General features: G+C 36.6%; 1 protein-coding gene across 4 annotated transcripts in view; it reads right to left on the reverse strand.

Annotated features, from left to right (window-relative positions):
- The window catches only part of KIAA0825 (KIAA0825 ortholog), a 406,249-nt gene that overhangs the window by 85,676 nt on the left and 303,084 nt on the right, over nt 1–17,489 (reverse strand). The gene's annotated exons all lie outside the window — the stretch shown is intronic.

Below are 17,489 nucleotides of genomic sequence, written 5' to 3' on the forward strand. Positions count from 1 at the left end.
GATGTTACCAAATTACCAAGTGGAAGCAGCGGGGACTTTCATATCAAAGATTTTAAAACCTAATGTCACCCACCAAAAATTATAGTGGAAGTACATCCGCAATGAAAGCAGTTCCTCTTCCACTTTAGATGTGTCTGTGCATTCACTCTTTTGAGTTAATAAAGGATTCTTTGAATTCATTCCAAGATCAGAGTATTTGTTTCTTTAGCAGTTATTAACTTTGATCACTGCATTTATCTGAATGAACTCTTGAAATGCTACCCATTTTTCCTTTCCATTTCCATATTTAGTCAAGGAAGAAAAAGCAAATGTTTTGTTATTTCCCTTCCCCCTCCATCTCTTTGGGACGCCAGAAGGATAAAAATTCTAGCAGCATCAGTCTGTCAAATTAGCAATCAAGATTTTCTTTTATTTTTAGTCTTCTGTTCCAATAACACTTGGGCACACCTTTTTCATTATAATTCTGTCTTGGCTTTAGTAAGATGTTTTCCAAAGCTAAACACTTTCCAACCTTCATTTACTTCTTTCCAAAGCAAATTTCTGATGTAGATATGATGACTAGCCTCTATTTTAGTTCTCGATCAAAACAAAGAACCCTATCTCTAGAAAGCTATCCAGAACTGTGCATTACATAGGAAAACAGTAGGATCTGCTTTGATTTTTATGCTGTGGTTCAGAACCATGAGAATAATCATCTGCAATCAAACCTAGCTAATTTAGTATCTTTACACTAGTATAGTCCAACCTAAGACTGTCAGACTTTCTAACCAGCTATCACAAATTCATATTATTTTGATATTTTAGTCATCATGTGCAAAGATACTGAGTAGTCTTTGCATGGTTTACCATAATGTTGCAAAGTAATCTTTGAAAGACAAATCAAAATAGAAAATTGAGGCAAGCACCAAGTTCTATGCTGATGTGGCTGTGAGGGGTATACCACAAGAAATACATTTGAACTAATTTGATAAAAAAAATGCCAAGCAATCTATTGTTTTATCTTTAATGACTACTAAGTCAATACAATTTGTCAAATGCACCCATTATGTTACTATATTCATTTTTAAACAATTATCTTTTTACTGCACCAAGTCCTCCAACACAACTATCTTAACAATATTTACACAAGGTTGTTGTTAAGTTTAACTAATCTTTATCATATCCTTTCAGTTCTGGATTTAAAGGTGTTACGGTATATAAGTATTAATATTATTATAAACCTACCAGCCTGACAAAGTGTTGAATCTAGTCTCAACTTCCCAAAATAATTGGTGGCCTTTGGTATTAACCTTTATGTTTTTATATTGTGGAACCAGTCTCATTTAAAGGCTACCCACTGAGAAGAGTTAATGGATCTACTAGTTAGACGTGTGAAAATATTTATATAACTGCAAGGCTAGGAAATGTTTATAAAGTAGTTCTTATTGTATATGCTGTTACTTTCAAGTTAATAGTAGAATTGCTCAGTTAAACATATATACTTCATATAAAAACATGGTTAATTTAACATTGAAATTGCACAATGAAGTATTAACAATCATGAAATGCCAATGTTAAGGTTGAATAGGCACCCTTAATTCTAACAAAATAACTTACTATTTAGCAGTTAACAGTTTTTTTTCTAGAGCTTTAGATAGATTCCCTTGTGTTGGACCTTTCTTCCTCATCTTGTAAATCTGCAAGAGAACATTCTTCCTCAGAGGACTGTAACAGGCTCCAGTGTTGTGGAGTTACTATATTATGCTTCAACAAAGTTCTCCCCTTCTGTGGAGTTCCTTAGGTGAATAATGGCCAAACAATAAGTTCTTACTATGTGTATAGGAGCCCTTCATCAGGTCTTTTGTTTCCTCTAAGGACACCTTCTATGGAGCACTTGCTTTATTCCCTACATACCTTTGAGCCCAAACTAGACCTTTTCACGGTTTATATGGTCTGCAGAATCTAAGGAAAGGCTCTGCATCTTTCAAAGTCTGCTAAACCTTCCTCAGATCCTTTGTACCTTACCAGCAATAAAAGCAAGACCATTATGAAGAAAAGCACACTGGCAATCACATTCACACTGAAATAAGCCCTGAAATGTTCATTCATTGAATTTAAATAAGTTTATGATTTAAACTTAAAATAAGTTTATACTTGCAAAAATGAAATGAGTCACCAGTTTTGCAATGAGACACAAACAGTATTTGAGAGAAAACGGAGGATAAATACTTCTGTCTCTCTCCATCCAGCAAAAATCTATTTTAAAGGACACTCCCTCCCGCACATGTTTTATCCTAAACCAATCTCTCTCTCTATTTTTTTTTTATTACTATCTCCTCCTTTGTCAATACTGTGAACTATATTAGGTCAGAGCCACAAAACCCTGGCACCATGCCTGAATTAAACTAATTGTCAAGGGCTACATTCAGTACTCAGGACTTTCACTTTTAATTCTTTACTATAAGATTTTCACTGGTAGGGGGACAAATATCAATCTTTACAGATAACACCAATATCTCTTGATTCTCTAAACTGACCGCTAGTGAATACAGACGCAATGTTTCACCTGATACACTCTTTATAAGGGACTTAGAGGTTTACATTTGCATGTACTCAAACCTACAAGATTTGGTTGTTTTTTGTTGACTCTGAAGTGATCAGCATCACGGATACCCAAACACATTTAGTAACCAGTCTCACATTCCCCTCAAAAGGTTCACAAACACATAGCAACTGAGAAAAATTTCACTGAAATTAATAGCAATTACATATGTCATTAGCCTGCCATAACTGTAAAACACAATAACCAATCAGCATCTACTGCATGAGTAGAGCTGGTCAGGAATTTCCCAATAAAATAAAATAAATGTAGTTTTTGGCCAATACAAATTTTCCATGGGAAAATTTCTATTTTGATAAAATTCCTCTATTTTATGTTGGGGAAAATTAAAATGAAATATTTCTATTCAGGTCAAGTTGACTTGACTTGAAATATTTCAGTTTGCCAAAACAAATTGAAATGTTTCATTTGAAGTCAGTTTGACAATAATCTGTGTTCCCTGAGCTGCAGCAGTACCTCACAAGAGTTATGGTTCGGATGCTTAATGCCCCCATTCTGTTCTATGGACCTGACTGCCTGGCTGGCCTACATCTCCAATGATATACTGTGGCTCTTTCTCTGGTTGACCCACCACACTGCATGATGGGATTTCCATGACCATGATGCATCACGGAGATGTAGTCCAGCCTGGGAGTCCAGCCTATACGGAACAATGGGGCATGAGACACCAAAACTACAATGTCCATAAATCACTCACTGTGGCAGCTCAGGCAGACACAGTATGATGGCAAACTGAGCTGAAAAAACATTTTGACATTTCTGAATTGTTTTTTCCCCCAAAACTGTCTGTTCCATGAAAAATTTTGATAGTTCCAGTTTTCCCTCTAGAAACTCATACAGATCCTCATTGGAACCTGTTCAGTTGATTCTAGCCCTGGAACAACCTGAGACCTGAAACCTTAAAATCATTATATTTTTATGAAAGCAAAGGATATTCTACATAAATATTGTAGATTTTTACAGTTCCCATGGAGCCCACACAGTTGGACTCCAAGTTTACCTGTGGAGGTAATACAAAAACCAGACCCAATATATTATTTCAAATACTCTAAAATGCTACTAAAATGTATTTGTCTAAATTTATACGGTTATAGTTTACTAGTACAAAGCCTTATTGGGGGGGGAAAGGGTGGTAGTAGGGGTAGGAAGGACATTGGACGAATTAGGTGGTGGTGGGAACACTGGTCAGGAAAGACGGGCAGTATCTATAGGAATGTTAGAAATTAGATCTTTTCAAGTGCACAGAAGTTGAGTTGAGTTTTCCTACAGATCTTAGGAAGCCCACAGGAGAGAAACTAGATGCTTCAGAGGGAGGTGAATGAAACCCAGCTTTAAGCTGATGTGGGATAACCTGCACCTTCTTTCCATGAAAGTCTCATTCTAACGCCAATAGATAGAGATTTGCTTAAACCCTGCTGCATGAGGTTTAATATCCCTCCAAGATGTTATTTAGTGTTAACTTAGAAATTTGCATCAATGAGCTTCGGTCTAATGGGTGTTGTCTAAAATTTTTTATCAGTTTTGAATTTGCCAGCTTTCAGTTTTATTGCTAGGGAGAACAGAATCTCCCAATCTACTTTCTCTATATTATTAATTAGTTTATGTATATTCATCATGTCCCCTCTTATTTGTCTTCTTTCGAAGGTGCAATATTAATCATTTCAATCTCTCTTCATATAATTTTTTCCAGGCCCTAATTATTCTCATGACCTTTCTCTGAGCCCCCTCTTTAATTCTGCAATATGCTTTTTGAGATGGGGTGATCAGTACTGCAAAAAATGTTTCAGATGGGAAACCACTGCTTTATGTAATGGCATTATAATATTACTTGTACTATTCTTCATCCCATTCTTTATGCATCCTAACATTTTTTTTTGTCTTTGAGCAGAGGTCTTCAATTAGCTGTGCACAATAATGCCCAAGTCCTTTCCCTAAATTATTAATTTAAACCCAGTAAAGTGTATGAGTAGTTCATATTTTTCCCTCAAGTATTCTGCATTTATCAACACTGTATTTCATCCTCCATTGAGTTTCCCATTCACCTATCTTGCTTAGGTCCATTGACATTCTTCTCAGTCTTTTCTGGAGTAACATAAAAAGGTTAGATTCACATACACACACACCACCAGACCATTCAAATGTCATTTTAAAATTATTATAGTCAACAAACTAATAAACAGATTTATTTGAAAATTTCAGAAAAGAATTCTGAATGCAAGAAGTTCTGTTAGTTTGGTGAGGATACACTATACATACTATTCACAGATAAGACAGATGTCTAATCCCTGTTTTAGGTACAAATTTCAATGCGGCCTTAACTACAGAGTCAGTATCTCTAACATGTGCTCAAGGGCGCACACACACACACACACACACACACACACACAAAATGTGCACTGACACCATTACAGTCTTCCAAATACTGGAACTGATCCTGCTCTGACCCTAAATGAGAAGGAACAGTATAAATATCAGTGAAGACCACCAACCAGTCAGATGACTGACCAAATTCTAAATTACAATTAAAACAATGATGCTTTGGTTTTCCTGTTCCTTAAATCCCTCCCTCAATCCATATGCTTTACCTAATATAAGATATCAAAGCCAGAAACATCCATCAACTGAGATTAACAAAGTGAGCTATGTGTTCAGAAATTAGAATATATTCTCAAAAGCAACAGGCTCTAGCACCCAGCCTTTTTAATCAGTTATACACTGGCATTAGATAGCTTTAAAAAACTTTAATTAAAAATAATGAGCAAGCACATAGTAATACAGGCAGCAAATATCTTGCAAAAGTACAATTCAAAGATATAATATCATAATATTCCTCACTGGACTAGAATGAACAATACTGTAGAGTCTGATTCATCTCAGTTGTTTCTCTTTAACTGTTAGAATGTATAATTGTTAATACAAATGTTGAAAGTTTTATTAGAGAACAGAACATAGAGTAGTAATCTTCTATAACTGTGCTATATAACATTATGCACATTAGCTTTAACTAATTAAATAATACAAAATCAAAGTAAACTTAGAATGACTCAAAAAACAAGAAACCTGCTCTCTCATTACCACTACAAAGATGATTTTGTTTAATTGTGAATTAATTTGCAGCACATGTTAATATATATAATTTTTCTCAATTTTAAAAGTTAGTAAGAAAAAAACCATTTAAAATATTTTGTTTTCAGTCCTTTCACATTGTTACATTCGGAGAGCTTCATAACTGAATGCCTTTTTTGTATTCTAACTTTGTGTTCATGACTTCATAGGTCCATTTTACAGCTAGGAATGAACAAAACAAATTATAAGCATTTACTTAGTAAATCTAGCTATGGAATGAGATATGCAATGCAAGCTAAAGAGGAGAGCATTTGCAATTTAAAATATAATTCATCATAATGAAAATGTAAAGCAGTAGTTCTGTTTTATTTGGCATGGCAGGTTAGGAATCCCTGTGAAGCTACATTGAAGCAAAGAGTAGATTAATAATTTAATTTGGTTCAGAACTGTGCAAGTGGGGCACCACAAGCTTTTATTCTGTAACCAGCTGCTGACCCTAATATGGATCAACCAATTAGACATCTCTATTTAATTGTTGGGTGACCCATCTAAAACTCACTAGGAATTTTCATTATAAACAACACTCAATGGCCTAAAAGAATCCTAGTTATCCCCCTGGTGGAGATAGTTGGTTTGATAGAAGCACACAAAGGAGTTCAGCAAATGAAAAAATTGCAAGATCATTTTAGGCTGTGTTCTGTAAAAGAACATCTTAATATAATGAGCCTTTTTTCAATCTCCCTTGGCAGAGCATCAGCCCTCTCAGATAACCCCACACAAAGCAAATACCATTCGTCTGAAGTTACATTTGCTCCTTGTTATCACAACTTATGCCACTTAATTCATTATTCAACGAATTCACTTTCTTGTTTATTAGATGCAAGGTAGCCGCTCATCCCTAAAGGCCATGTATGCAAAAGACTGCTTGTAATCCTGTCACTTCAAACCTCTCTAGGCTTTTACATTGCTTCAGGAATTAGGAAGAAAGAAGCAAACAATTTAGATTTATTCATGCTGATATTAAATCTGTATATGATAAAGGAAATAAAAGAAATATTACAAACCAAATTTAAAATCCATTCATACCGATTAGTGGAGTATGTTACTCCCTTATTTGTGAAAGTTAGCACATTCATTTCTGTTCTATAACAAACACACTTGACTATATCTTATGTTTTTAAAAGATATGATAAAAAGAATTTTGTTTCTCATAATGGTTGCTTCCACTGAAAGATATCTCAGTCCTTCTCAAGTGCATTTGATATATTCAGTCTACCATCAGTAGCAGAATAATCTGCTCAAGTATTGAAAGCTTGTACAGAACAAATTTCAGCTTTTAAATCTATGGCATTTGAATGATAATTCTGCTACTTTTCTAAAAGCTTTGGCATATATTGAATCTAAAAACATACTCCTGGTAATTTTGAAAACCTTAATTTATCCTGTGTTCTAGACTATTTTTCGATCTTTATTAACAGACTCTATTAAACATTTTGAATAGCATAAAACAATATAAGTATCTCAACTCTACACATTATGTGATAATCATAGGGATGTTTCAGTTTTATTCTGTAACCTTATGCTGTTAGGATCATTAAAATGCAAATGGATTACTGAATTAAACACAGTTCCAGTATACTCTTAGCACAATTAATATTGTATAAAATTATCTGCATAATTATACATAGTATATTACATAAAACACTGTAAGAAGCTATAAAGCAGAGATTGGGTGCAAAAATGGTAAGCACTGTACTGTCTCCTACATATAGAATTATAATTGGTGGTTTATTAGTAGTACTTTTCTTGACTGCAAATAGACTTTTAAATTTCATGCTTTACTAATGCTAAATAACTCCTTGCTTATTTTTCTTAATTGTAATATATAAATTTTCTTAGTTATAGCACCACACAGCTTTATTCACAATATTTCCTTGTTATTAACTTAAAATATAAATTAACAATTAGTGATTCAATGGTATTTAATCAACAAAAGCCACAAAGAACATTGAAAAGCTCCAAAGCAAAGGCAGTTATACAAAAGGACAATAGACTGAACGCTTGCAGGTATTAAGAGCATTTTAAAGTCAGTCATTTTATGGCTTAAGTTGTTACTAATAAAATAGTTGCATAGAAACTATTTAAAACTGTTCTAAAGGCAGCTTAAAGAAAACCTTTGCTCTGGAAACATTTATCCATTATATGTATCATAGTAATTGTGCCATTGTACACTCACTATGAATATTATGATGAATGAACTGATTTACCTAAACAATTAACCTTTGTATTGTAGATACGTTCAGATAGCAGATGAATGTCTGCTATTCAGTTTAAGACAAAGCTACTAGAAAAATCTGACTTATTAAATATAATGCAAAAATCAAGTGTTTTCTGCCACTCAGAAATTAATATCACCAATCAGGCAGTGCAGGGCTTTTGTCTGAAATTTTTGAAAATTAAGAAATTAATAGCGAATACTAATGAAATAAATAACTTTCTGTTGATATCTGAGTTTCATAACTTTATTATTTATTTTACAACTCTTGAATTTTTGCACGTGGGAGATTTTAAAAGTCACCCAGTGATTTTTATAGTGCAACCGTATGCTAGATAAAGATATTTAAGCTGTCAGTATAAACTGCTTCTGTTTTCATTTTGCATTTAATTTCAGTGCCAGACTCAAGGCATAAATTTTTCATCACCTGCAATGCTATGAATAAAAGATTAAAAAAAGAACTGAGAAGAAATTCTAACACATGTGGTGCATGCAGCACATTGTGCAGACACAGTGTGCATAACTAGATGTTTAATTTCCATCATTCTTTCTACGTCAGGAATGCTATTATTTAGGTTAATACATCATGCAGCTAATTCCCAGTATTTCAACTGTGCAGCATTCAAGTTTACCTAGTATCCATTCAACGCTCTTGAAATCTGGAGTAGAGACACATACCGAAAGAGCCACATAATATTCTGATAGCATAAAATAGAGTCTCTTCTCATTGCATTATACTATTAAAATATTTCAACAACACACATTCTTCTTTTATTTCATGAATTAAGCTCCTCCAAAGTTCAAACAACTAAGAATTACTAAAAAATTTGAAGCTAATTTCAATTCCTCATTAAGACTCACTTCATGTTTTAAGCCGAAGGATGTGACCAAATCCCCAGAGGTGAAGTTATGAGCTCACTCTTAAGACATTTTTTATTTAGCACTTTAGCATCTTCAGTTTTACTTTATTAACACTCAGAGGGCCATGGATGAAATTCTCTTACTTCTCTGCAACAGTCCCAGCTGCAGCAGGAAATGTGCTGTGGCATACACCTTTTTCAGCAGTAATGGCTAGCCTTTTATTTATCAGAAAATAGTTGAGATTCATAGTTTGACTTTCACATGGCAGCAAACTCCCAGCTACACTGGAAAATTCAGTCCAGTCAAGGATAACAATATTTATATATTGATTTTTGTGTATTTGGAAATAAATTGATATCTTTATGCTACAGGGATTTTGTACATCTAACCAAACTGATGACACTGTGTAATATTATATTTTTATATAACAATAATAGGTGATGTTTTGACATCAAGTAGTGTTGGCAGACATGAGCACAGCAATATGGCACTACTCAGGACTCCATCCTTTGTATGGATAATGGTTGTAGGAACATGAATTATGGCTCAGAGAATTGGTAAAGAGACATGAAGATTTTACCTCTAGGTCACTTATTTGAATCTGTTCAAAACTGGTGAATGTCACCACATTATTTGAGAGCTTTCTGGTGAACTTTGTGAAATGAGTTGTTGGTCTTATGCCATTTTCTAAAGCACAGGCTTTAATAAACACTAACTGGCACCTTTGTTGACAGCCCCAGCAGATGCACAAAGGATAGAATGGATATGAATATTAAACTATCCTCTCACCCCTGAGGTGGTACCACTAGAGCAGGGTTGAAACATATTGGTGGGGCTATGTGGGAAAGTTTGCACAGCTGGTGACCATGCTGTACTTTTTCTATAAATGTAGAACTTTAGCTGTTTCATGCTGTCAATCTGGCACCACTCACAAACAGTCTTGTTATTTATTGTCTGGCTATACTGAAAGAAGGACAGGAGACATTTGATCTGGGTTTAATTAGGCCGCAACATTATTATTAGATATCTGGGATTACCCAGCAGATAAAATTGTACAGTGCAGGTAACCCCACAAAAGAGGGTACTGTGGCACCTTTAAGACTAACAGAAGTATTGGGAGCATAAGCTTCCGTGGGTAAGAACCTCACTTCTTCAGATGCATCTGAAGAAGTGAGATTCTTACCCACGAAAGCTTATGCTTTCTGTTAGTCTTAAAGGTGCTACAGGACCCTCTGTTGCTTTTTACAGATTCAGACTAACACGGCTACCCCTCTGATACCTGGTAACTCCACAGTCACTCCATAATTACCTGGTGGGCTTCTGCCTGCTCCCCCTTTTTCCATCCAGGTCCCCCCAGCCAATCCATTTCTGGGACCTTACCATCCACTCCCCCCTCATAAGAGGGTTAAGGTGGGCTATAAGAAAAGGGGTTGACTCCCTGCCATACCAATCATAGGAGTCCCCACCCCCTACTCATGTCCATTCCTTTAACGAACACCTCCTAGATGTGTTGATGACAGTAATGTGATCATTGAAAATTTATTTAACACTTTATGGGCTCAATCCTACAAGTTGCTGAGCATTTTTGCCCTGATCCAGCAAAGCACTTAACATGTTTAACTTTAACCAAAAGTTTAAGTGTGTTGTGGTGTCAGGGCCAGAGTACTCAGCACCATGCAGAATTGATCCTTCTGCCAATGAAATCTTGCCTTCTCTGACTTAACCTTTGAGTGCTACAAGATGGTGCAATCCATCAGAAGGTATTTTTTATGGCTCTACAGATGTATAGTGGTAACCATGGCACAAAAACTATTACATAAAGTCACATACACACAAAAAATACAAACCTGTGAGAATTCATCTATAAATGTACTTTAAAATTAATGGAGATATCCCATCTCTTAGAACTGGAAGGGACCCTGAAAGGTCATCGAGTCCAGCCCCCTGCCTTCACTAGCAGGACCAAGTACTGATTTTGCCCCAGATCCCTAAGTGACCCCCTCAAGGATTGAAGTCACAACCCTGGGTTTAGCAGGCCAATGCTCAAACCACTGAGCTATCCCTCCCCCCTAAGGAGTGCAGCATTCAAGGAGTTAAATTAAAAATGACTAGTGGAAGCCAGTATAAGAAAATGGGAAGATATACATGATATATTATAGACAATAATAACATCTCTTTTTCTTTACCCACTATTTTAAATCAAATCCAGTTTCAAAATGCACTGACAGCTGCAAGGGCAGCATATTTTTTTTCATATCATATCCTTGGGGAAACATAATTTTAACATGTTCTCAGGATAATTGATTCTATCCTGAATCCACAAAGAAAGTTTGTAATTCAAGAGGTTGGGCGATAGGTATTGGTGAAGAACTGTAAAAGGTTTATGATGGTGGTGGTAGTATAGGTGAGGGTTATGAACAAAACTGAGACCATTGGACCCAAGCTGCCTTTGTTTCTAATAATTTATCCATTAACTTACTTTTCTCCAAAAGGAAAGAGTGTGGCATGATTTGTGTAGATACAGTTGTATCTACGGATGAAGTCACCATAGTAATACTGTATCTGCATTTGACCACTTGCAAGTTGAACCAACTCTGGCCAACAGAGTTGTTGAAGAAATATGTTCCAATCCTTGGTTTAGTTGTTAACACTACATTTGGAATATGAAACTTGTGGGTCAGAAAACCCAGTAAATAAGCAGATATAATGACCCATTGATGAATTTTTAGCAAATACTGTACACAATTGGTCTTTTCCTGCCAACATCATTTTAAAAATGATAACAACATAGTTCCATGCCACTTTCAAACAACTTAAAAGTTTTTGTATAGCTTTCAATTTTTCCACAGCATTAAGATATATTTTCTTAGTGTTAATAGTGGTTTACACATATATACTAATTATGGTTTTCTGTCTGTTCGTATATCACTGGGCCTTCTGCTCCATTTGTAAAATATAGTAGTGGTGGCATCCTGCTGAACTGATTGGATGGTACCAACAGTCAGTGGTGGGAGACCAGACTGTGACTGCTACTGTTTTGAAAGTTCTATTTTATTTTATGGAATGTACAAAGAGTTTGTTATTATGGGTGGTCATTCTTCCAATCTGGAATACAGGTGTTATAGGTGCTAGTAATCAGTTATCATACCAGTGATGCTGTGTGCTCTTCCACTAAATGCTACTGTTTCCAGGCATGTGATGGACTATTATAGAATTTCATCTACCGCTGTTAAACTAGTTATACAAAAGTTTATTTTATCATGTCAGTTGCCCCCAAGGGAATAATTTGCAGTTTCATTACATGCCTAACTCACATTCAGTCATGGAGATATGAAAATTTGCTAAAGTTAAATTACGAGAAACCAGAACTTTTGGCGATGGCATCTTATGAATGGCAACTCATCCTTTGCAGTTCCTTTTTTATTGGGAACACTATGCAGCTGCCTATTGGAGTAATCTTTGTTTTCAAACTCACTATACTTTATCACTTTATATCATGAACATCTAATTTTATCATCTTCCAAATATAGTACAGCCATGAACAATCCTGTTTTAGCACGACTGCGATTAATAGTCACACCTTTGTTACGTTGACTAGATCACTGTAATGCATTATTCAGAGGCCTTCACTCTATTCACATTACATGGTGCTGTTCCATGAGTTAAATTCCATGGTATAATACTACAGCAAGAGGGCAAATTCATGTGTGATCCACACAATCATATTACACCAGCGATATTTCTCTGTTGCCTTCCAGTGACATTTCAAGTTGATTTCAGAATTCTTCTCAATTACACTTTGGCACTTGTGGCCTCTAGCTACAGCGGATTATAGAAAACTTCATATACTTCTAGCCACTCATTTGTGAACTACCTCTGAAGAGTGTCCTTAACGTTCCTAGGCTAAAAAGGATGAATTTAGGAGCTAGATTATTTTCTCATTGTGTACCAAGAGTCAGGAATTCTTTGGCTGAAGAGATCAGGAGTATAGAAACCGGGTGTTCTGAAATGAAGACTAAAGACTTGTGTGTTCAGTGCCCATTAATTTTAAGTGGTTTAAACTTAACCTTAGTTTAAACTCTGCAATCTTTTAGGGCCCCTAGCATGTTTACAACAACAATAATAATTAATAATTTTATTTATAAAGTTCTCTGGGTGCTGAGTAGTACTTGAAGGACACTACTCAACTACATGCTAGAATACATTATAATATATAGATACTACTAATTTATTTAAATGAAAAACACAAAAGTGCAACATAAAGTGTTAGGAAGTTGATAAAAATCATTTTTCAGTGTTGCATGTATGCTTGCATACCTACAACTCAAAGATTTTCTTTCTTTCATAATACACTATAATATGGTTACAAGTGCATTGAAATTCATCTTGTTAGAATGGTAGTAATATATCCCACCAGGACTACTGTTCCTAGTAGCAATTTAAAATAATTATTGTGAGACTTGATGCTAGACATCAGGTTTGCAATAGAATTACAATGAGGGAAGTGTATTAGAGACAAAACATTGCTGGAAGAAAACTTCATAATGGCGCAATTTGGAACTAAGCCTCAATTTTACAGTAATAGATTCTCTTTATGATGGCACAAAGGAGTAAATGCACTTAGCAAATTTAAATCTATTATTAGTCATACTTTGTGGATTGCAGTGCAGGAAGGAGAAAAGAAATTAGCTTTTTAAGTATGTTTCTTATATAAAACAGGTTCTACTAAGAAGAGCATTATACAAAAAAAATTTCCTTGTTACAGTTCAGAAATACAGTAAGTCTTTATAGCTGTAGGGAGTTATACAGGTTCAAAAATCTTTCTAAAATAGTTTTGTATGTATTCATTTTCTAATTAGAAGTTTCTCAAATCAGGATCCTCTACATCATCAAAACACTTTGGATTCTAGAAATACATCTAGCAAGAAAGACAGTTAATTTGGTACTCATCTATGCTGCTTACTATAATCAGTCTTCTTGAATGGAGAGATATTTGTAGTTCATATTAGTACTATACTGGTTTTAATTATATTACAGTTATAGTGAAGAGAAATCTGCAGATTTAAGTCTTTGTGGTCTGGTTCATATATTTAAAAGCAGTCAAGGATTTTCATCAAGCTCTTTTTAAAGGGAAAACAATAGAAAGGATCCCAATATGGATTTTAGCAAGGTTTCATACAGCACTAGAAAATGATAAAAACCTGCCTTGTGCAAGTTAAGTGAAAAAAATTATTTTTAACCTACACTACATTTTTACCCCCAACTCCAAAAAGAACATACACATTTGCTGCATCTTTTACTTTGTGAATCACATTATTGAATAAAAAATGATGTGTAAATATCATTAAAATGACTGGAATGGCTCCTTTGATGTCATTGAGTAAATACAAATCTTGTCACACATTTCAGATATCAACAAAAAAACTAAGTCAGACACATAAAGATATTATACAGATATTGATCAAAACAGCCACATTAGAAAGATAGTAGCCATTTTAATGGCCATATTAAAAAAGTATAATTAGAAGCAATTTGTATTCTCTATTAAGGCTCATAAATTGACATATAGAAGTTCTGCAATAGGACTGGGAACCAAGCTATCCTTTCTTTTTGTGCTTTCTTTAATTTTACCATTTCAATTGTCAAACCTTTTTTAAAGTTATATATGGGTAGGTACCTGTGTTAGCCTTAGCTACCTCAGTTTCACCCTTGCCCAATTGCTACTGTACACTGAAAAGACACTCAGATACTTTTGTCCGGCTATGCTGGAAAAAGGACAGGAGACACTGAATATAGTTTAATTAGACCGCAACTTTATCCTTAAATGTCTGAGTACCTGGCACATAAAAGTGTACAGTGCAGGTAATTCCATGAACATTTCAATATATATCCGGGGGCTTCCATAAGCCCTCTTCCCCCTTACCTATCCTGGTCCCCAGCTAACCTGCTGCTGGGACCTCATCCCCCTAAATGAAAGTTAAGGGGGGGGGGTCTATAAAGGAGAAGGGGTTGGCCCCCTGCTGTACCAGTCATAGGAGCCCCAAACACTGCATTACTGCTCCGATAAAGAATACCTACTTTAAATCCTCTACCGATCCATTTTATCTGATCACTGCATCCCTTCCTTACCTACCACTTGCACTGGACATTCGCCCCACGTTTACACAGTGAGTTGCAACATCATAGCCTATTTCATGTTTGCCCCAACTAAGCACCGCCAAACCCACTGTGGGGAAGACAAAACCCCACCATTTTGCCTTGGCAAATCTGGCGGTGAGGGAAAATTCCTTCCCAGCTCCTCGAGAAAGGAGCGGATAGCACAATGCCCTCAATACCTGACAATACCCAGTATTCCACCTCATTGCGACTTCCGTGGGTGGGCGGGTGGGTGCTGCTCCATCTGGTCCAGGTAAAAGAGGGCTTTTCCTGCACCAGCATGGACCTATACAGTCCCCCCCTTCTCTTCTGGTCATGGGGAGAGGAGGGGAGGATGGGTCTGTGTCCACCTCCAGACCTGGTCTGCAGCTGCAACAGTAAGTCGCTCCCTATCTCTCAAGCCCTTAAAGAGGCACACACCTCTTCCAACAAGCCAGATAATGGCTCCTACCACTTAATGTGCAATGAGGTCATTTTTCATACAAAATAGGGATAGAGAGTGCAGTGTCAGTAGCTTACTGAAAATACTGCAACCCATGCCTCCTCACTAGCTTTCCCAATGATGCCATATACAAATTGAACAAGAGGGAGACAATAATGCAGAACTATGTGGAGCCCCACATGAGAAAACCAGAAAACTTTAAAGGCAGAAAAACAATTACTCAAAACTACCTTCTACATGCAAAAAGATAAAGTGACAGCAAGAACATAACATAAGAACGGCCGTACTGGCTAATAGCCATTAATGGACTTAACCCCCATGAATTTATCCAGTTCTCTTTTAAACCCTCTTATAGTCCTAGCCTCCACAATCTCTTCAGGCAAGGAGTTCTACAGGTTGACTGAATGCTGTGTGAAGAAGAACTTCCTTTATTTGTTGTTTATTGTTTAACAGTTGGAAACAGAAACTCTCCTACCTCTTACTTCTAAGATGGTGAGATGGTATTTGTCAGATACAATTAGCTCAGAAAGATACTTAGGGCTCAGTCCACTAAAGATCTTAAGTGACAACAAAAAGTGGCTATATGTTGCCTTTTAACAACGTGCTATTCTCATTGACACCAGTGAGAGTGTCATCATGGACAAAGCGAAGACTATGGAGCCAAGATCTTTAATTCATTCCACACACCAATTGGCAGCTAACAAAGTACAAAGAGCAGCATTACTCAGCATCTGCTAGTAACAGATCAGTCACTTATATAGCCCAATATACCATGAATTCGGATAATCCTACTGACATTTTACAAAGACATGTATCATGGTTATAAGATCAGAGTAAGAAGGTCTGTGGTCTAGTAATAGCCATGAAATGATTTAAGATCCAGCCCAAAACACCCAGCTCTGACCACAGCAGGCATGTGATGTTCTAATCCAGGGGTAGGCAACCTATGGCACGCGTGCCGAAAGCGGCATGCAAGCTGATTTTCAGTGGCACTCACACTGCCTGGGTCCTGGCCACTGGTTTGGGGGGCTCTGCATTTTAATTTAATTTTAAATGAAGCTTCTTAAACATTTTAAAAACCTTATTTGCTTTACATACAACAATAGTTTAGTTATATATTATAGACTTATAGAAAGAGACCTTCTAAAAACGTTAAAATGTATTACCGGCACGTGAAACCTTAAATCAGAGTGAATAAATGAAGACTCGGCCCACCACTTCTGAAAGGTTGCCAACCCCTGTTCTAATCTAAAATCAGCCTGCAGTCAAAGATTACACCCATACTGTGTGTGACACTGACTCCCTAGAGCATGACTTCAAAGACTGGCATTTGTCTATGACTCCCATTCTCTTCATATTTCCCCTCTGAAATTTTCAGCATAATTTCAGTTTTTCAAGAGTTTAATCTCATGCTATTTCTTGACATCCAATCACTGATTTCAATACTACTTTAAGTGCTGAATATCTCCTTTTGAGTTGAGAGACAGAGAGAAATATATGGCCAAGTGTCATATTAAATGCAGTTGTACCACAAAACCATGCCTCTCCAAGGGCTCTCTGAAGGCAGTATATTCACACTAAAAAACACGTGAACCACACAGAACCTTGGTGTAGAGCACAAGTGATGCCAGTTCAGGACAAAGAGAATTTTTCCACTATACATCAACTAAGACGACCAACTAACAACATTTCCTGCTATACTCATGCTAATACAGGGGTGGGCAAACTTTTTGACTCAAAGGCCACATCTGGGAATAGAAATTGTATGGTGGGCCATGAATGCTCAGAAAATTGGGGTTGGGGTGCAGGAGGGGGTGAGGGCTCTGGTTGGGGGTGCGGGCTCTGGGATGGGGCCAGAAATGAGGAGTTCAGTGTGCGGGAGGGGCGCCGGGCTGGCGCAAGGGGTGGGGTGCAGGACTCCGGCCAATGGGATCTAGGGCGTGGGGGGAGGCTCAGGGGTGCAGGCTCCAGGCAGCGCTTACCTCAAGCAGTTCCCGGAAGCAACGGCATGTTTCTTCTCCGGCTCCTATGCAGAGGCGCATCCAGGTGGCTCTGCGCGCTGCCCCATCTGCAGGCACCGCCCCACAACT

The sequence above is a fragment of the Trachemys scripta genome, chromosome 6 (assembly GCF_013100865.1).
Source record: "Trachemys scripta elegans isolate TJP31775 chromosome 6, CAS_Tse_1.0, whole genome shotgun sequence".
Lineage (NCBI taxonomy): Eukaryota > Metazoa > Chordata > Testudines > Emydidae > Trachemys > Trachemys scripta.